Source organism: Carettochelys insculpta, chromosome 1 (assembly GCF_033958435.1).
Source record: "Carettochelys insculpta isolate YL-2023 chromosome 1, ASM3395843v1, whole genome shotgun sequence".
NCBI lineage: Eukaryota > Metazoa > Chordata > Testudines > Carettochelyidae > Carettochelys > Carettochelys insculpta.
In genome coordinates, this window is record NC_134137.1 from 94,087,044 (window position 1) to 94,110,038 (window position 22,995).

Here is a 22,995-nt window from a genome sequence, read left to right on the forward strand (position 1 = left end):
GAGCACAAAGGAAAATCTCTTCCTTATGACTCTAATTTTGTAGCAGGAATACATACAGGAACCAGACGTGCATTTATTCCCGATGGAAATGGCTCAAACAGGAGCTTTTGGAATTCAAACAGAGCAAAATAAATAGGTCTCTGAAATGCCAGTTACAAACAGCAACATGGTAATTGCCAGCCAAACCACAAAAAGCCCCAAAGAGAGTGATAATAGTCATGGCATATGTCCAGTACTTAGGCCTCAGTCCTGAAAATATAACCCACTAGCATGTGTGTATGTGTTACAAGTCTCCTTCTGTGCCGACCCACACAGGATACAAGTTGTTATAGCCCCAAACAACAGAGTCTTGGCTGTAATAGCAGATGCTTTTATCTCTGGAGGGCTCTGGCTGAGACTAGACAAATTCAGACTGGAAAAAAAGTAAAAACCCATAATTAGGCATTTGAACAATTACTGAAGATTGTGGTAGATTCCCTATAATTGGCTTTTTTAAACTCAATTTTTTATAAATATTATTTAGTTCAGAAAGAATTATTTTCAGATAACTTCAATGGACTGTGATACACAGAAGATCAAAAAAGATTATCACAATTGTCCTTTCTGATCCTGGAATCTATGACTCTATGGCTCCATTGTGTTGTCTAAGAGGACAGTAGTCACACATGCATACAAGTGTGTAATATTTCTCGTGTGTTGAATCCCACTGAGGACAATATATATATTTACATATAAAGTTACATATTTGAGTAACTATTTACAGATTCACCACAATTACAGTTATGACTCAAACCTATATTAACTAAAGCTTGCAGTCTTTTAGAACAGTTAATTTAAAACTATCCATGGACATTTCTTCTTGCATATTAGAGTTCATATTACAGTTTGGTTGGGATTTTTAACTTTTCCTTTTAGACTCATCTACATTTTGGAATAAGAAAAAAATACAAAGAGAATATTCAATCAAAATTATTTTTGTTTTTGTTTTTTTTCTCAAAACATTTTGCACAACAAAACAGCCAATTTTTCAGAGTTTTATTTTCTTGAAGATGAGCTTTGATGTGAAATTTTCGCTTATGTCGAGCTCATATGATTCACTCATTACCTCCTTAATTTTACTGATAATTTTTGCTGTGTAAATCTTAAAAATAGTAAACAAACTAGCTAACCCCCTGCAGAATCTACATAAGACATAAAATATGGATTTGTTTGCTATTAGATACATATTGGAATGCCTTTTGTTAGCGTTTTAACATGGGTTTGACAAAAGAAAGCTAAGAGAACTGCTGCCATAATATTGCTCACTTTGTTCATTATTTGGGGTGGGGAGTTTGTGTGTGTGTGTATGTGTGTGTTTGTTTTCATTTTTATTTTGTTAAATTGGGGATTATTGTACAGTAATCTTTAAACAGCCTACCTGGTGCCACAATGAAAACAGCCTTGACTTGAACATTTTTGTAAGAAATTACATATAATGGAGATAGTTTTAATAGTACTACTTTTGATATATTTGGCTCCAATTTTAGATGTCTGTTTCACGTTTTTAAAGTTACTTTCCATATTGTCTGACAAACATAAAGATAAGTATTGTAACCAAAATTTCTTCTGCAGCTACAGACCATAATTTATAAATCAAATATCTTACCCTTTGATTCTGAAAAGAAAGCAATTTTCTCTTAGAATAAGAGTCTCTTTTTGTTCATTTTTACAATTTCAATGAACACCATTTAAGTTCACAGGTGCAAGTGAACAACATCAAATAAGGACAAAAGTTTGGAGTCTAGATTTTTTGTGCACCAAATCTCTCACTGAAGTCTAATATAGTAGATAATAACAGATAACAAGGAAAGTCTTTTTTTGTTTTTTTTGCTTCAGTACAGTAATGTGTTTTTAAAATCATGACTAACGTACCCAAAAAGAGAAATTATTCCTGTCAAAACAAGAGAAGCATGCTTTTTGGGAAAGAGGACTGGTCTAGAGCAGCGTTCCTCAAACTGTAGGGTGTCCCACAGGGTGCAGCAGGCCCCAGGACAGCGCCATGATGGAAAGGAAGAACTATTACCCAGCTCTGCGCTGCCCCCAGATCTACCCAGCCTTGCTTTTCATCACAGTCTCAGCCCAGCCCTGTCTCTCCCCTGGCCCTGGGCCCTCATTACACCTCTATTCATAGCTGGAGCTCAGACTCTTGCCCATCTCTGGAGAGGTATAGAGATGTTATGTTACTGGAAAGGTGGCAAAGGAGCATGAGAGGAAAGATTCGGGAAGCCCTGGTCTTAGTGATTATGGAAATCTTTGATCGAGAACTCTGAACATGATTGGCTATGTGATCGTGTTGGATAGTAACTCATTTCATGTCCTCATATGTCTGAACCATAGACCATTAATTACAAAAAGAGTTCTTTCATTGACTTCAATGAGCCTTAGATTATCCTCTATTTCCTTAACATCTGTAAAATAGATACATATATAATAATATACTCAAAGCTTGGGTCTTAATTCAGTAAGGATTTTAAAATCATAGAATAATAGACTCATAGAACACTAGAACAGGAAGGAACCTCAAGAGGTCATCAAGCCCATCTAGACTGAGAGCAGGGCAAAGCACCATCTAGACCCGGGGTCAGCAAGCTTTTCAAACCAAAGAGCCAAACAACATCAAAATTCAGACAAGTGGTCAACAGAGAGCAGGTACAAGAATGCCCATTGGCATGATTGAAAATATACAACTTAATATAATGGATAATTGACATGATGATTAATAATATCATAAAATAAACATTCTATTCACATACTTTATTTAATGATACTTCTTCTGCTGCTTATTTTCACACAATTCTTCAAAGTTTACATCATAACTGGTCAAATTCAGATGACATGCATGCTTGAACACATTCAGGCTGTCTTGCGTCAGTCTTGACTGTAAATTAGTTTTGATAGTAACAAAGAGATAGTCGTGTTAGCCTATAGTCTATCAAAACAAAAAGACAGTCCAGTAGCACTTTAAAGACTAACAAAATAACTAACAAAAAAAACTAACAATAAATACCTAACAAAGTAGCGTGTTAGTCTTTAAAGTGCTACTGGACTGCCTTTTTTGTTTTAATTAGTTTTGATGTGATCCAAATGAGAGAAAGCCTGCTTACACATATAGGTGTAGCCAAATATTGAAGGTAAGGCCAAGCTGATATTCTTCATGGTGTTTTGTGTGACAGGAAATTCTTCCCAATTCTGTAGAATGAGATTATTATCATACTCCAATTTCTTCAAGTCAGCATATCTGTTCAGTTTGGTCAGTTCTGCACGTTGTCAAGGAAGGCATTCTAAATCAGAATTCATCTTGAAAATTTTTTCCACCCAGATATCTGACTCCTTGAAATCTGCTATTTCCATTTCCAAATGACTAACTGGGATGCGTGGATGAGTGTCAAATCAAGATCTTCAGTGGGCAAAACATGTGCAGCTGCAAATCAAGGCTGTTTGGATTCTCTCTATGAATAGAAGCGCAAAACATTTGTAATCTCTTGAAATGTGTGAGCCTGCCCATCTCAATATCTTTGATGAAGACAAAACAAACAAAAAAACCCAGTTATGTAGCATTTTAAAGACTAACAAAATAATGTATTAGCTGATGAGTTTTCAAAGGGCAGACCCACTTTGTCAGATCTGGAGATAGTGGTACCATCCATCCTGGGGAGAGAGGAGGGGACTCAGGCCCAGGGCCTTCGGCTTCCTCCTGATTTCCCCAGCCAGCCAAGGCTAACTCCTTCAGAGAAGTGATGGCCATAAGATATTGTAACCTGTCCTGCAGGAAGGTGTTTACTCAAGACGGGATGTGTTAGGATATATTATAGCTGTCTATAAACTATTTTATTATCAGATATGCTACTCTAAAAAAATTAAGTGAATTACAGAATAAATAAGCAAAATCACTCACATGAAATACATAGATCAGGTCTGCAGAGGAGTGGGAAGAAAGAATATGTTTGAGGAGCATATAGATTGCTGTACACCGATAGAATGATCAGTTAACTTAATTCACTTAGCTTAGATAGATTGAATGCATGTTGGCAACAGTGGTACACTTTCCTCATCTTCTGACACTTTTAAAGAGCGTTGTAAGAGTGTCTTAGTAGTCATTGCTGTTCAAAGGTTGTTACAACTGTCTATCTATAATAGTAATATATATACCCTTGAAGTTATATATATATATATATATATATATATATATTCTTGAATATATTTAGTTTACAATGGCATATTTACCATTTGTGCTACAGAAGTATGTAAGTGCATTTCACAGATGAAATCCCTCCTCAGTTCAGGTAAATGGGAACTTTACTATTGGTTTAACTGAGGTCAGGATTTCACCCTGTGAATGTCCACTGAAGGATTGTCTCCCCTGCAGACTTTACTTGCATTCTGATTCAGGTGTTGCCCTTAATCTGGTTGCAAGCCACACGCAACTATCTCTCGTCAAAGTGGATACAACTTTCAGTGAGGGCTAGCTGGTCCATCCTGAAATATTCATTAAAAACTGAAGCAGCATCTGATGAAGTGAGTCTGTGCTCACAAAAGCTCATGCTCAAAACTTTTCTGTTAGTCCATAAGGTGCCGTAGGACCCTTCATTGCTATTAAAAACTGAGTGTTGCTTACACAAAACAGTAGATATTTATGCTTGATGCTCAGTATATATGAAAACAATTACATTCTAGTATTATTACTATGATGTTTTGTTAGTCACTGTTTGCCATTTGATGAACAATTAAAAAGTAATAATTTGTCCTGTCAATCTATAAATCAACTATGTTACTGTGATAGGTTGACATTATTTAATTAAGTTTAGACAAATGTCTTTGCAATTTGTGTTTTGTACTCAGTTTTTCCTGTACTATTGTGTACCATTATAACATCAAGTTTCATTGTCTGCAGTCTTAAACTTAATCTTATTGCAGAAATACCATTTGTTGTGTTTAGAGGTCTTTCCCCTTAAAATCAATATTCCCACATGATGACATTTTTTAATATAGTGAATTCTTAAGAGAAATTTCTATGAATTAATTTCTATGAATTATAATCAAAACAAATTTTCCTTACATATGGTGTAATTAACCTCTAAACAATCAATTGTCCAGAATGGTTTGTAGTTTAAATACTATGGGCCTGTTTCCAATTTAACTTTTTAACAGTTTCTAGTTTTACAGTTTTTAAAAATATATATATATTTCTCCTTTATCTCTGGATTTGTTCTTTCTTGGTTTTCCTGGAGATTTTGTTATAGGTCTCAGAGTATTTACATTGTTAATTGTCACAGTACTGAAACAATAACATAGATTTGCACTCTCAAAAATGTTTATTTAAATATATGTTAACCAGAGACAACAAAAACAATGATAAACAACCTCTGACTAAATACCTCTGCTTACATCTATAGCTCAGCTTTCATTTTTGGGGGCTTGGTAATGAAGTCATTTCACTGGTTCTCAAGTAGTGATAATCTTCCAAATCTGAACCTTGATGCTCTGGAGAAGTATAATTATGTTTTTTATGGAAGTACATGAGTATATAGATTTATAATGTAAAATCATGCAGTGAAAACTGTTTTTGTTGTTGGTTTAGGGGATGTGGGAATAGCCTTTTCAGACATTGTTTATACATCAAAAATCATAAAAACAAGAGTGACCAAGTCACATTACTTTTTTCTTCTTCCAGAGATCACATCAAAATACATTAATTATATTTTTCTTGATTCATGTTTTACTTTAACATATTAAATTGATTTGATGACAAGTTAATGTAGCCACAGCCTGGATATTGTGCTGCACTGGACTGGTAACTACCAAACTGCAATATTCTACTCTTGCATCTGATTGAAGTATATGTTTGCATTAGTCATTGCACCAAAGCTTTTGATCTAATTCTAATGACATAATTGTAGTTCAGTTACAGTATTTATTTGCATAGCTGTCTAATATAAATGCAATTCTCGTATTCTGAAAAAATATTAACACTGTGGTTTCATTTATGTAACTTTAAATTATAGAGGATTCATTTAAATAAAGTTATCTTATCTAATGAATTCTCCTTCCAGCTTTTGATTAACCATTGGATATGAAACTAATACAATGCCTGGACACACATTATTCTTTTTGTGTGTGCGCTAGACACAATAAAAAGTTTTTGTTTGTTTCGTTATGGTGAGTCAGACGTATTACAACCAGATAATGAGCATAGACTAAAGACCTCAAATGTTCTAGGGGAACTAAAAGCTTTTTATTTTTTTTATTTTTATTTACTTTTTCAGGTTAGTCACAGTTGATTTACTAGGCATTTCTCAGCTACTCATTTTTGAGCAATTACTGCTGTTACATTGTGTCCATACCCTAATTTGAATGAACCAATCAGGAATTTATTCTGAATATTCTGTAGTTCAATGATAAGTCATGAGATGGTGCTAGAGTAGTAAGTGAATCTCTCTCAGCTTTCCTTCTCTCCATGATGTACTTAGAACATACCTTCCAGAAAAGTAAGATTTCAATTCAGAACCACAGCCATGATCATCAAATATAATATTCTGGGATCAAAAGCAATTTTTTTTTAAAAATGTAGTCCTGTAACAAATATGTCACCAAAAATAAAATGCTATTCTTCGAATTTTTTTAGAAATATGAAGCTTTAGATGAAAATGTTGGTGTGGGCTGAGCCACCATTTCCCATAACTCCCATTGTCTGGGAATGGCAAATCAAAGCCACTGGGTGTTGCAAGGCTATATGCCTCCAGAAGCTTAGGTAAACAAACCATCTGGTGGCTAATTCTAACAAACTGCATCTGGCTGATGGGCCAGAGTTTCCCCACCTCTGACTTAACGTATTATACAACCCAAAAGAAGGAAAGAAGTCGTAGATAATTACCAGCATGGTGATACCCTGAGAATCAGAGACCTTGCCAACAGGAAAAAAAATGGATTATATCTCTGACAGAGATTTCTGCATATGAGAAAAATACAGGTTTTAACAAAAATATAACAAGATGAGAGAATTAGGGCTCACTCTCTTAGGCTAAGCCTATACTGTAGCCATATCTCACAATAATTTATACAATTTGAGTTGTGCACATTTTGTAAGTTATTTCAAAATAAAAGAATAGTTCAAACTTCATGCTAGCCATCTCACAATGAGGGGGAGACAGGAACTAAATATTGTGCTCAAAATAGCTCTGCTATTTCAAGGACAGTGTTTAGCCATGGCGTTTTTATCCATAGAAATGCATCCTGAAATAGAAATCAAAGTGTAACTGTAGCATTATTGTTTAATAGTTAATAGTTAATTCAGTTATTTTCTCCCAACTGTTCCTGGTCACCTCTTTCTACTTGTGTAAACTATGCTCAGTTCTTTCCCTTTAAAAATAAATAAATTAATTAAAAAAACAAACAACAGCAAAACCTACAAGTCAAATACAACTGTATACTTTCTGCATTAAACAGGTTCAGATCACATTTAGGTCTTGATGAACTAGTCATAAAAACATTTTTTCCTGCTTTAGTTATTCACAAAACATATTTGATTATTTCATTTTGGTTTATTATAATAACTATAATCTGTTAAGGTTCTCAAATTGTTTTGGTATCAGAGTACTTTTCAATAATATGTAAAGCAACATAGTTAACATCTTTCATGTATACAGGTTGAACCTCTGTAATGCAGCACCTCAGGACCTGATTGGTGCTGAACAAGAAAATTTGTCACATCACAGAAGATCAATATTGTCAAGCAGCATTACCAACTCTTCCACTGTTTATGTGACTCTTAGAAGACATTTGAGGTAGATTACAACTAAATAGCACAGAACACTTTGGGGCTGGACTGTTGGCTGTAAATAAGCATTAAGGGACCACAGGAAAGTTGGCCACAGCCATGATAAGTGGTCTTCCAGCTAACTAAAATCATGCTGGATAGAAGATGTTGCTGGATGAGAGCATGACAAACTAGAAAGGTTCAATCTGTAGTGGAGTTTTTCAGGGACTCATTTTAGGACTTCTATTATGTAAAAAAAATAATTACTAATCTTGGCATAAAAGTGGGAGTGTGCTAATAAAATTAGTGGATGACACAAAGCTGGGAGATATTTCCAATATGGAGGAGAACAAGAATATCATACAAGACCTGAAAGACCTGGAAGACTGAAATAATATAAATGAGATTAAATTTAATAGTGCAAAGTAAAAAGTCATACACGTAGGACTAACAACAAGAATTTTGGGTATGAACTGGGGATTTATGAGTTCCAAGTGGCCAAGTCTACACTAGCAAGTTCTGTCAAAATATCTAGCAGTGTCTACATGCAAAAAGTGTTCTTTTGAAATTAAATCAAAATAATGTGGTGTTCCTTTCAAAAATGCACTTCCACTCCTGTTTCTGGAAGAGCACCTCCTTTTGAAAGCATCTTTCAAAAGAAAATGTATATAGATGCTCTGCAGTCCCTTTTTTTAAGAAAAGCAGTCCTCATTACACCTGATTTTTTGATCCCTGGCCCATTTTTTCAAAAAAAGCAGGAGCTGTGTGGAATCTGACTTTAGAAAGAGCAACTCACTCTCTTGAGCCAGTTTTTTGTGTGTGGACACACTCTTTTGAAATAAGTTCTTTTGGAAGATCTCTGTAGTGTGGACTTAGCCAGAGACAGAGCAGGAGAAAGACCTGGGTGTACTGGTTGATCAAAGAATAACTATAAGCAACCAATGCAATGAAGTTATGTAAAAGGTTGGACAGCCTTAGGATGCATCTGGTAAGGTATTTCCAGCAGACACAAGGGCTACATGTACATGAGAAGAATCTGTTGACAGAAGTGATTGTCAGAAGGGATTTGTCAACAAAACTTCTGTTGGCAGATTGAGTCTACACATAAAAGCAGATTGATCTTTCCATCTGCTCTGTCAACAGAGAGGAGCCAGACTGCCCAAACACTCCCTCAGCAGAATGGACAACAGGAAGCTCAGCAAACAAGGGTTCCTGATGAACCAGAAGCCCTGTCTGTTCCAAAAGGGTCCCCAGAGCCTCTGATGGAGAATTATAATCCGAGGGTTCAGATGGAGGCCCAAACCCTTACCAAATAAATTTCAGGCACCCTACTTTAGCAACCAACTTTATTCAAGAATGCATTCCAGGGCAGGATCTCCAGGATACTCTCAGGAGAACTGCAACTGCCCATTCACAAAACAATGTCTTTTGTATTACCTTGCATGGTAATCATCCTGTACCACTCACAATCACACACTTACACAGGTCATGCCCTTCTGCACCAAATCTCTTCCAATTATTACATATCACCTCAAATTCCATTCTCAGGTATCTCTTCAGAGCAGTACTTCCTCACAAACAGGTTGAAACCAGTAAAACAGGTTTATACCAGTTTCACACAGCCTCTTCCTTGCTGCCCACCTGTGAGCCTGCACTTACCACTCTACAAAGGGTCAGGCCCAACACCTAGGTCACATACAGATCACAAAGACAGCAAGTTAATTTTCTCCTTCACCTTTACTCAGCATTTTTGTTGACATGAAACTGTCGACAAAGACATTATTCCTGAATGCAGAGGAGCACAACACTGCCGATGGATATGTCGGGTTTTGTCGACAGTCTCTTGACAAAGTGCTTTTTGCATGTAGATGCTCCACCGTTTTATTTATTTATTTATATATTTGTTCATTTAATTTTGACAAAAGCCTGGTTTTGTCGGAAAAACCCTTCTGTGTAGATGTAGCCAAGGCCATCTTAGTACAGTTGTACCAGGACTGGTGAGACACCATCTTCAGTACTGTGTGCAACGCTGGTTTCCCATGTTTAAGACAGTTTAATTCAAACTGGAACAGAAGGACTACTAGAAACTGAAACCCTTCCATATCAACAAAAATTCTTGTGGAACCTTATAGACTAACAGATATTTTGGAGCATAAGGTTTCACGGGCAAAGACCCGCTTCATCACATGCACGAGTCGGGGGGATGGGGGGGTTCAGAGGGGTATTTAAAGAGTGGGGTCCCAGAAAGGGCCAGAGCTGACAAGGTTTTTCAGCAAGGTGGAAATGGCCCAGTATCAACAGTACTTATCAAAAAAGGAAAAAGCAAGTCAGATCAGACAGGGGGATGTGAGCCTTTGTCAGAGTCTAAGGGGAAGCTATCAACACTCAAAGCAGAGAAACTGTTTTTGTAAGCTGTGAGCCACTCCCAGTCTCTGTTTAATCCATGGTTAATGGAGTCAAATTTGCAAATAAATTGCAGCTTTGAGATTTCTCTCTCCATTTGGTTTATTTGCAAATGTGACTCCATTAACCATGGATTTAAACAGAGACTGGGAGTGGCTCGCAGTTTACAAAGACAGTTTCTCTGCTTTGGGTGTTGATAGCTCCCCCTTAGACACTGACAATGGCTCACATTCCATCTGATCTGACTTGTTTTTCCCTCTTATGATAAGTACTGTTGATACTGGGCCATTTCCACCTTGCTTAATAGACCTTGTCAGCTCTGCCTGCCCCCCCTTTACCAGGACCCCACTCTTTAAATACCCCTCTGAAAGCAACCCCCACACTCATGCATGTGATGAAGTGGGTCTTTGCCCACAACAGCTTACCCTTCAAAATATCTAACAGAGAGTAAGCCATGCTAGTCTATACACTATCAAAACAAAAAGCAGTCAAGTAGCACTTTAAAGACTAGCAAAATGGTTTATTAGGTGAGCTTTCGTGGTCTGTCCCACGAAAGCTCACCTAATAAAGTATTTTGCTAGTCTTTAAAGTGCTACTTGACTGCTTTTTGTTTCAAAATATCTGTTAGTCTATAAGGTGGCACAAGATGTTTTGTTGTTCTTGAAGCTACAGACTAACATGACTACCTCTCCAATACTTGTCACCTTCTATATCAGATGAGAGTCAAACAGCTTGGCTTATTTAGCCTCACCAAAACGAGGCTGAGTGGTGATGATTTCTCTCAATAAATACATTAGGGGAAGACAATACCAGGGAAATTTAATACATCGGTATAAGCTGGGCATCAACAAATTTAGGCTTGAAATTAGGCAATTTTTTCTAACTGTTGAGTAAATGAAGTTCTGGTCAGTCTTCTCATGAGGAAAGTAAGATTAAAAACCTAACTGGCTTTAAGTCTGACCTCCAAACATTTGTTGAGGTATGACAGACTGTCGACAACAGCATGTAGCTGATCTATGACTGCTAGCAGCAAATATCTATGACTAAGTCTCCATGTGCGGCTTCTTTTGGAAGCAGCATGCTAAAGAGCTAACTGGAAGATGCTAATAAGGCACAGATGCAAATTTTCTGCACTTCATTAGCATATCAGCATGTGGTTCAGAGTCCAGAAGAAAATCTTCTGAACTCCAAAGTATACCTGGAGATGTGCAGCCTGCAGGGATCTTCTAGAAGGAAACCCTCCATCTGGAAGCCCCTTCTTCCCCAAAATTCTTCCAACATATCTTTGTAGTGTAGACATAGCCTTCCAGAATAGCTTATTTTGAAATAACACTGCTCTGTAGACATACCCATAGAATTCAATTTCTTGTTCATTTGAACACTAAATAATTTAGCCTACTAAAGTTACTTTTTTCTGTCATAATTGACTGCACTATTGTCGATAAGAATGCAGAATAGGACTTCAGGCTGACTATGGTTAATTCCTAACAGTGGCCTAAAAATGTACCTCAGGTAAAATCCTGAGCAAGGGATACAGTGTAAGCTGCATCAAATGCACTGCAACGTCTCAAGGGCACTACAGTTGAGACCTACATATCCTTTCTGATTGCCCCTAGGGAGTTTACTCAATGAAGTAGTAATCTAATCAGTAGCATATACCAGCAATATTTACTTCCTCTTCCCCTAGTGGTTTAGCTGTGCTGGCCCGTGATGGAGCAGAGTAAGATAACATAAGAAGTGTTGTCGTGAGACAGGGATAGATTCAGGGAGCAAGTAAGGCTAGAGCAGCCCCACTTCAACCTAGGTATCCAAATCCAAAGGTTCAGTACCACTTAAAAGATGTTAAGGAGAGTTTTAATTCCCTCTAGCTTCTTTTCATACAATCCAAGTCAAATACTGGCTCTCTGTGTGTGAACTTAACTATTATTATGCAAAAAGTCACCAGAAAGAATTATCACACATTTGTTTTAAAACAAGGCATGAGGGGATGTATAGACCTCACACTAATAAGGAACGTGCCTGAGAGGCCTAGGAGGTGGGGCTCACCCCACACTTCTAGATTTTTTGGCCACACATGGTAGTGAGGAATCTTCTTAAGAAAGGGAAAGTGAGGTTGTGAGAGAGGAACAAGATTGTATAGGGAAATTTCCCCCCGAAATAATTTTACTCTCACTCTATGGAAAGTTCAGCAAACTCCCTGGTTAAGCCAAAGATATTTTAAGGCCTTCCCAGGACAAGGCTTCTTGCAACTTTTAATGAATTTGTACCTGTGAAGATGATACATTGTGTAAATAAGTGTGTGTGATCAGTAACTCAAAAACCTCTTTAGCCTTTTTTTTAAATAAGATCTTTGACATCTCAGCAAGCTTGCAGTCTTGTAATGATGACAAATGGCCTGAACATTTTCCCTATGATTTTTTTACCAAATCTGCTGGTAGTCCTTTAGAATTTTTACATTCCTATTTTTTCCCCTTCACACATGTGCACACATCCCTCCCTTCAACACATTGTTTTGGCTTTTCCCAAATGAATTTCAGTTATTTTAATGCATTATCTGTCTACTTCCTATAAAGCTACTGCATCAACTTAAAACATAGATGTATATTTTCAAAGAGACGATCAGCTGATCAAAGTGTCTTCTGCTGGCCCACAGCTCACTCTATTTCCATTTTAAAATATTGGTTAGGGTTTCAATCCAGCAACTGGTCAAGCGGCCGCACTTAAAAACTCCAATTTATTTGTAAGTACATCTTTATATTCTACCTTCATAGATGCAGGAGAAAAAGCCCCTAGCAAAAATATTTCTGAAAGAACAACACACTGTAGAGAAAATGGAACTTTTAAAAATATTTGTGTTTATTTTTTGCTTGTATTAATATTGACATTAAGTCCATCCTCATCACAAATTCTTTTCACTTTTGAACATGCTTTCCTTGCTTAGCTATCATCTGGTCCTATGCAGTAATGAAGAAGTAGATCAATACTCTTGTTGATCTGTCTAACACAGCTATGTGAATTACCTATTGCAGCACTAACAATTTATCTTGAAAGAAAATTACTAACCCGTATTACAGAAAGGAAAAAAAAATCACAGAAGCAAAAGCACCTTATTGCTTTTCATCTTCTCCACGTTATAATGAATAATTTACAGGGATGAACTAAAAATGGTCAGAACTTTGGTTCTTGTTCAGTATGAGAACTGGGAAACAGTGCACACTTGCTGAAAAATGCACTTTTTTTAGGGTACCAAAATTGAGTGTGAATTTGATAAATAGCTTTGTATGGATGAAAACATGGCAAATGTTGACCTATTTTGCTTTGAATTTTCTGAAACGAAATTATTTTTCAATAATTATGAAAGGAAATATTTTGACTTTTTTTTCTTTCCAAAAGTGTATTATTTTGAAATTTAGATAATTTGAACAAAGGATCTAAACACTGAATATTAAATGATTTATTTTAAAAATATCATTTTAAAATATTACTTTGTTCAAGTCAAAGTGTTTTTATTTGTTTTGGCAGGAAAAAAACAAAATTAATTTCAGTTTCAACTGAGTCTTACTTTTTATTTATTTTTAAATTACATATTAAAAGGAAGCTTCCATGATTCTCTGAGCTCTGTTATGGATGTACATGTTCACATGCCTAAATTCTCCCTTTGTATTCAGGCAGACTTGCTCTTCTTAGCGTCCACAAAATATAGCAGGTCCTCACTTCACATCCTTCCGCTTAGCATTGCTCCAGTGTTAAATTCCTGTTTCATTAGAGAACATCCTAATTCAAAGTTTTGCAGGGCTCATTTTTAACATCATTGCTCTGTCCACTCCGTGCGGGATTCTCCAGAAGAGTAATGACTTTGAAAGGAACATTGTATAACTTGTAACTGGGGGAGGTGGCTGGTAACCCCCACTCACTTCAGCTCCCCCACATCTCCAGTGCTCCCCAGCTTCCAGAAGACCTCACGGATGAGTGCCTTCTTCTTTCATCCACCCCACCTCCTGCTGCAGGAATCAGCTGTTACTTAGTATTTAGGAGGCTAGGGAGGGATGAGGGAGGACACATGGGTTCTGGGAAGGAGGTGGAGCAGGAACGGAAAGAGGCAGGCGTGGGGTGGAGCAGGGACAGGAGTTGAGCATGCCTGGCGAAGTCAACAGCAAAGCCTCTTCTTGTGAGCTGAAGCCATGTGGGATAAGCCAGGAGCACGTCTCAGCATATTTGTAAACACACCCTGGTACCCCATCCCTCATGATTCACAGTTTTGTTGCCTGGCCCCCACACTCCTCCCTGCTTCAGGACTATGATCCTACAAGGCCACTAGCCACCTTCCAAGCAGCTGGAAGAGCTGGGGAGGGTTGCAGCAATGGCACTGCATAGTGACATCAGTGAGAGAGTGGCCAGCACAGTGATGCCTACGTACACAGGGATGGCTGCAGCAGGCATAGCCAGGAAGGCATTTTCCCCATCTAGAAGCTTGTCTAGGGAGCATGGCATAACACCTGCCTCCAGAGAGTTGTCTGGGATCATCCATCAGGCTCAGCTGGGTGTATTCTCTCCCAAGAACAGCCTTCAGCTACCACAGGAATGGGGCTTCTTGACTCCTCCATCCTCCTCCATTCCATTTCCCCTGGAACCCTATGCTCCAGGGTCTCTAGTAGCAAGTGTGTGGCCATTCAGTTGCAGTACGGCTGTCACTGGCTAAGATCCTCCCTCAGCTGCATGCCCAAAATCCACCCATCAAGCAGCTGTATCTCTCTGCCCCAGCCTACACAGAGCAGCAAACATTATTTTTTTAACTTACTGTCTCACATTGTTTGTTCAATAGTATTTAAAACTTATGCTTGTGTTTAGTCACTTGTATGAATTGTTTGAAAATTAGATTATTCAGCTATATAATACCTTTTATCCTGTAAAAAATAAAATAAAATAAAATAAAATAAAATAAATATCCTTGCAACCTAACCCATCCTCTTCCCTTTATATTAATTCATATGGGAAAACTGAATTCATTTAACAAAAAATCCAAGAACAGAACACCACTGGTCATCACCTACACCCCCCAATTCAAACCACTGCAACACATTATTAAAGACCTACAACCTATCCTTAATCAGGATGCCACACTCCAGAAGGCCCTAGCTGACAGGCCTGTTCTCTCCTACAGACAACCCCCGAACCTTATGAGCATTCTCACCAATAGCCACAGTCTATACCACAAGAATACCAGTCCTGGAACTTTTTCTTGCAACAAAACCTGCTGCCAGCTTTGTCCACAAATCTTTTCTGGAGATACCATCACTGGACCTAACCAGGTTAGTCACAGAATCATGGGCACATTCTCGTGTTCCTCAATGAACATTATATATGCCATCATGTGCCAACAATGCCCAGATGCTTTGTATATTGGACAGACTTCAAACTCCCTTAGATAAAAAGTTAATGGGCACAAAACAGACATGAAAACACTCCTGATCCACAAACCTGTCAGCCAGCACTTTAATGGAGTGGGCCATTCTGTTAATGACTCAAGAGTTTGAATGTTACTGAAGAAGAATTTTCACAACACTCTTGAAAGAGAGACTGCGGACCTCTCTTTTATATTCAAATTCGACACATTAACACGTGGTTTGAACCGGGATGGGAATTTTCTGAGTCACTATAGTGGCTTGTTTGCATACTTGGCTTAATCTAATTCTTGACTCCCCACCCTCACTTCTGCCCCTCTACTCTCTGATTTGCTCACCTTGATCATTTTTTTGCTGATTTGTCCACCTTGACTACTGTTTTTGCTTCTCTGTGCCTTACATATTGAGTCTGTTCTGGTATGGCTATGGTCTGAAGAAGTGGGTCTGTCCCATGAAAGCTCACCTAATAAATTATTTTGTTAGTCTTTAAAGTGCTACTTGACTGTTTTTTTTGTTTTCATTTAACATTGTTTCACTTCAAACCACATTTTACAATACTAAGAAAGGAGTTACTGTACCCCTGAAGCCAGCACACAGAGAGCTTTCCATGGAAAAAAGTCACCTTATCACTTCAAATGTTTTAAATCAAATGTCGTGATCTCTCTCCCCTCTCTATAACTAATGTTTAAAGATTAAGGGCAGAAAAAGATAAAAGAGTGAAGTTGTCCAGCACCCTGGACTCCCACATATCAACCTTTGTGCATTTTTCTCCATTCCAGTTGTGCTGTGTGCTCTGAAGCCACAGATTAAGATCTGGGGAGTTACACCTAATTATAATATTGGGAGGGCATAAGAACAACTTGAATAATGTTATATATGTGCTTCGCTCATCAGAGACTGTGGGATGAAATTGTAAAAAAAGATCAAGAGTTAGTAAAGTGAGGGCTTAATAGACAAAAATCTCAGGGAAAAAAGGACAGAGAGAAGACTATAGCACAGCTGAGTAACCTTTTTACAGTTGCCCCCCATATGGCCCTGGCAGTGAGCAGCGGTCTCTTGAAGCGATGGAGAGTGCTCCCTTGGTGGCAGAGGCCTTGGGGGAGGGTGGGGAAGCAAGTGGAGGCTATGGGTGGAGGGGAATGGAAAAGATTAGAGCAGGGACAGGAGCAGTTCCTCTGGTGCACCATGGGTTACCTGATTGTGGTCAGCTGGTGGAGGGAGGGGCTGAGGAGGCAGCCTCACTGACCAGCAAATATCACCGTAAAGACAGCTAGAGGACTCACCCCTGCAGGCTGCATGCCGAGGTTTGTCGGTGCATGGAACAGGAGTGGGGTCAGGTTCCAGGCCGAGGGGAGGCAGCAGTGGCATACATGCCCTCCTAGCATGCAGGGGGAGTGGCCCTGCCTTATCCACACGGCTTTGGCCCACTGGAGAGCCAGCTTTTTCCCCTGTTAATGACACTGCAACTGCTGGGAGTGAGACTTTGGTGCATCCCACTCCATAAAACTTTCATTCCCCCCAAAGGGGATGTGCCCCCCACTTTGTGCACTCCTAAAATATGGCATAGATGAAATAGTTATAGTGAGACTTATGAAAAATAAGGTGAGAAGAAAATCTAATGAGAACCTAAATTGAATGGAACTGGTTCTTGTTAGCCGGTGGCCGAGTAATGTGCAGTGAGGTACCAACTATGCCCTTGTTACCATACAAGTCTTTAACTGCTAGAGCGCAGGGCTCCTTCGCAGTGGGTAGCCAAAATTGGCTGACAGGTGCCCCAAGGGTATCACTAAGAGCCTTTCCACACCCGAGACTTCAACTGTTAGGACGCACTGTCCCATCACAGTGGGCAGCCAGGATTGGCTGACGGGAGCCCCAGGAGTCTGCCCATGGAGGCGGCATGACTCTATGATAGGCTCTTAGCACTCTCACCTACGGCCAGGCTGTGGTAACCAAATGGTTAAAGTTCTTTTGATTGTGCTGGCTGTGTTTCAGTGACAAAGAGTAACAGCAGTCAGGCTTAGATCTTAACTAGTTACAAGTTTATTAAGCTACAGTTATAAGTGTGCGGTTACAAAAGGCTATTGTATACTTTTTATATGCTAGCAGAGTACAGGTGTTAACAGGTTACGTTACAATCCAATACAACGACATCTCAATACAACTACATCTATCTATAGAGCTCTAATTCTTTAACTGTGTACACCAAAAGGAGACCTTAATGTGGGTACATCTTACCCTCCTTGCATCTCTCGATACCAGCGTAGACAAGCCAGGATCAGTCACTCAATTCCGCGGAAAGACGAATATGAGGTTGGGCGTCCCCAGTTGCGGACCTCGGGAGGCAATCACCTGACCCTACCAGCAGGTAGTTGGTGAAGATGCACTCAGAGTCAGAGTGCTGCTGGGCCCATCTTTATACCCCCTGGGTCACGTATTCTCTTTCTTATCTATGGTGTCAGATGGTACTGGTCTGTCTTTTGTGACGCCAGTTTTTACAAGGACAATTCTTACTTCATTTGCACTTGTAAGACAGGAGATAAGCAATTTTGGGAGTACAGGACATTCTTTTACAAGGGCGGAGATTTCTCTTCTGGGATAACTGTGTGGGTGCATCACTCCATTAATGCCACTCCATTAATGGTTAGCCTGCTAGCCCTCTATCTGTTACCAAGAGTAGGCATGAAGTAGTTGGATCCTTAACTACATTCTCCACACCCCACTGCCTTGTGGGTTATCCTGGGAAGGAGAGAGGCTAAGGGAGTAAACCCTGACATAAAATCCGGAGTGGAGTCCAAAGGCGGTTCGATGTCAACTTCTGGCACTGTCCCGGCAACTCCTGCAGCTGAGCTGGTACCAGATGTGGAGGTTATCCTCTCCTTTGGACTATATCAGTAAAGCCGAGAGGGGACACTGGTGTCTGGGAAGCCCAGAGTCTCCATAATAAGTGCCCAGGCTCGCACCCGGAGAGGTACTCCGGCATCGCTGAACAGTGTTACATCAACACGGGAGGAAACAGATACCGGTTATAAGCTCTGCTTGACTGGCGTAGAGAACGAGTGCCAGGGGTTGCCTTCGATGGTGGGAGAGATCCTCGCATCTCACTGGACAGTCACAGCCCGCCTCAAGCTGGGCAGCCCCCAGCCAATAGGGTACTGTCCCACCACAGTTCACCTGCCTCGCTGGGTGCATGAGGCTTAAGGTTCCTGAACCTGACAAGTGACTGAAATTTGGGCACCAGGCAAACCACTAAGAAAATCAACAAGAAATGAGAAACATCAACAATTTAAGCTTGCTTGCTGGAATGTGCAGACCATGCTGACTGGCTTGACTGAAGATCTTCAGGCCATCAGTGACACCCGAAAGACCGCTGTCATCAACGAGGAACTGAAGAAGCTCCAAGTTGATATCGTTGCACTGCAAGAGACGCGACTCGCAGATTTGGGATCTCTAAAGGAAAAGGACTTCACCTTTTTCTGGTAGGGTAAAGCCCAAGAAGAACCCAGAGAGCATGGTGTTGGCTTTGCTGTCAGAAACACCCTTCTACAAATGGTGGAATTAGTCATGGGCGGATCAGAAAGACTTCTTCGGATCACGCTTCAAACTTGCGCAGGTCCTGTCCACCTGATCAGCGCTTATGCTCCAACCCTGTAAGCCACACCAGAAGTAAAAGACAAGTTCTATGACGTGCTTAGTGCTGCTGTAGCACAAATGCCTGCTTGTGAACAACTGTACATCTTGGTTGACTTCAATGCAAGAGTTGGAGCTGATTGGGCCTCATGGCCTTCCTGCTTAGGACACTTCGGTGTGGGAAAAATGAATGACAATGGACAGCGTCTCCTTGAACTGTGCTCGTACCACAATCTGTGCATCACAAACACATTCTTCCAAACGAAGCCACAGCACAGAGAGTTGTAGAGACACCCACGCTTGAAGCACTGGCATCAACTAGATGTGGTCATCACAAAGTGTAATAACCTCAAAAATATCCTTCTGACACGCAGCTATCATAGTGCTGACTGTGATACAGATCACTCGCTAGTTTCTTCCAAGCTCAAGCTGAGACCCAAAAAGCTGTACCATTCTAAACCTGCTGGAAGGCCCTGCATCGAAGCCAGAAAGACGTCAAACTCAGAGAAAGCTGAAAAGTTCAGAGAGACCCTCCAGGAAAATCTGCGCTGTGGCCCTGGGGGCACCGATGTGACATCCAAATGGCAACATCTGAGGGATACAGTTTACAACACGGCCTTGTCGGTGTTTGGAAGAAGAGCTAGAAACATGAACGACTGGTTTGAAGCTAACTCCGATGAGATGATTCCAGTCATTGAAAAGAAGCGTGCTGCACTCTTGGAGTACAAACGCTCACCGAGCCAGAGTACCCAGGAAGCACTTAGAGCGTCCAGAAGAACAGTACAGCAGACAGCCAGGTGCTGTGCCAACAACCACTGGCTCCAGCTATGCAGCAGCATCCAGACCTGTGCTGACTTTGGTAATCTCAGAGGAATGTATGAGGGTATGAGGAAGGCATTAGGACCCTGTAGCCAGACAGAGTCTCCCCCTTACAAGCCAGCTTGCTCGTTGCCCCCCCCCCACTGAGGAGCACACAGGGCACGGAAATGGCTGCTGACAGCACAGTCTTTGATGCCCTCATTGAGGCCCAGATATGCTGGCTTATCGTGACCCTGAGAAGCAGAAAGTACAGATGGAAGGCTAACAGGCCAGACTGTCAACATGAGAGGGGGGGTGAACCCTCAAGAAATCACCCCAGCTGGCATTGATCAATATGATGCACACACACAATCACTCAGAAGGGGACGTGCCCCGCCCGCACAAAAGAATGTCCTGTACTCCTAAATTGTTTATCTCTTGTCTTACAAGTGCAAACTAAGTAGAAATGCCCTTGTAACAAACTGGAGTCACAAAGACAAACCAGTATGATCTGGCACCATAGATAAGAAAGAGAATACATAACCCAAAAGGGGTATAAAAGATGGGTCCAGCAGAACTCTAACTTTGAGTGCATTCAACCAACTACCTGCTGGTCGGGTCAGGTGATTGCCTCCCGAGGTCCACAACTGGGGACGCCCAACCTCGTATTCGTCTTTCCGCGGAATTGAGTGACCGATCCAGCTTGGCTACGCTGGTATCGAGAGACGCAGAGAGGGTAAGATACACCCATGCTAGGTCTCTGACTTTTTTTGTGCACAGCTAAAGAATTAGAGCTCTGTAACTAGATGTCATTGTGCCAAGATATCATTGTGTTAGATGATAACAGATATCTTTGTATTGGATTGTAACGTAACTTGTCAACACCTGTACTTTGCTAGCATATAAGAAGTAAACAATAGCCTTTTGTAACCGCACGCTTATAACTGTAGCTTAAATAAACTTGTAACTAGTTAAGCTCTGAGCCTAACTATTTTGTTAACCCTTTTGTCACTGCAACACAGCCGGCACAACAAAAGAACTTTAACCGTTTGGTTACTACAGCCTGGCCGTGGGTGAGTGTGCTAGGAGCTGCCTGCTCTAACAGTAAAAAACTGGGTTGCTTAGGACCCAGGGGAGTACCTCACCGCACATTACCTGGCCGCCGGCTAACAGACCCACCCAGAACAAGATGGCACCTCTGAAATCCAAATCTGGTGAAGTCATCGCTGACAAAGCCAAACAGATGGAGCGCTGGGTTGAGCACTACTCCGAGCTGTACTCACGCGAGAACGTTGTGGTTGATGCAGCCCTCGATGCCTTCAAGCTCCTACCAGTAATGGACGAACTGGATCAAGAACCGACTGTGGATGAACTGAAGACAGCCATCGACAGCATTGCAGCAGGAAAGGCCCCTGGTCAGGATGGTATACCACCAGAGGTAATCAAATGTGCTGCAGACACACTCCTGGAACCCCTACATGAGCTACTGTGCCTGTGCTGGAAAGAGGGTGAGGTTCCACAGGATATGCGCAACGCTAACATTGTAACGTTGTATAAGTACAAAGGAGACAGAAGCGACTGGAACAACTACTGTGGAATCTCCCTCCTAAGCATCACTGGTAAACTGTTCGCTCGCGTCATCCTTGGCAGACTCCAGAAGATTGCTGAGAGGGTGTACCCCGAATCGCAGTGTGGATTCCGCGCAGAGAGGTCTACCGTTGACATGGTCTTCTCTCTAAGTCAGCTACAGGAGAAGTTCAGGGAGCAGAGAAAGCCACTCTACATAGCCTTCATTGACCTGACCAAGGCCTTTGACTTGGTCAGCAGGGATGGTCTGTTCAAACTGCTTCACAAGATAGGCTGTCCTCCACGGTTACTCAAGATGATCCAGTCGTTCCATGAAGACATGAGAGGAACCATCCAATATGATGGCACATTATCGGATGCTTTCAGAATCAGGAGCGGCGTCAAACAAGGATGCGTGCTTGCTCCGGCACTGTTCGGGATCTTCTTCGCACTTCTCCTGAAGCATGCCTTTGGATCTTCAATAGAGGGCATCTTGATGCACACAAGATCTGATGGGAAACTGTTTAACCTTGCAAGGCTGAAAGCTAAGACTAATGTGCAAGAAGTCCTCATCAGAGACATGCTGTTCGCAGACGATGCTGCTGTAGTGTCTCACACAGAAGACCAGCTTCAAAAACTACTGGATCAGTTCTCCAAAGCGTGCAAGGACTTTGGGCTTACCATCAGCCTGAAGAAGAAAAACGTACTCAATCAGGATGTTGCTGAATCTCCATCAATCAGCATTGACAACTATACGTTAAAGGTCGTCCACGAGTTCCTTTACCTCAGGTCCACCATCACTGATACCCTGTCGTTGGACACTGAGCTAAATAGGAGGATTGGAAAAGCAGCCACAACTGTGTCCAGACTCAGCAAGAGAGTGTGGAATAACAAGCTGTACACTCACACCAAAATACAAGTCTACAGAGCCTGCATCCTCAGCACCCTCCTTTATGGCAGTGAGACTTGGACCCTGTATGCCTGCCAGGAAAAGAGGCTGAACGTCTTCCACTTGCACTGCCTCAGGCGCATCCTTGGAATATCATGGAAGGACAGAGTGACCAACACCACCGTCCTCGAGCAAGCTGGAATCCCAACCATGCACACCCTCCTCAGGCAGCGTCGGCTCCGCTGGCTTGGCCATGTCCACAGGATGAATGATGGAAGGATTCAAAAGACATCCTGTATGGTGAGCTAGCCTCTGGCAAAAGACCTCCCGGACACCCCCAGTTGCGCTACAAAGATGTCTGCAAGAGAGACCTCAGAGAGGTAGACATCAAGCTGGACAACTGGGAAGAACTAGCAGATGACCACAGCAGATGGAGGCAGGGGTTACACAAGGGCCTTCAGAAGGGCGAGATTAAGATCAGACAGCTAGCAGAGGAGAAGCGAGCGCACAGGAAGCAC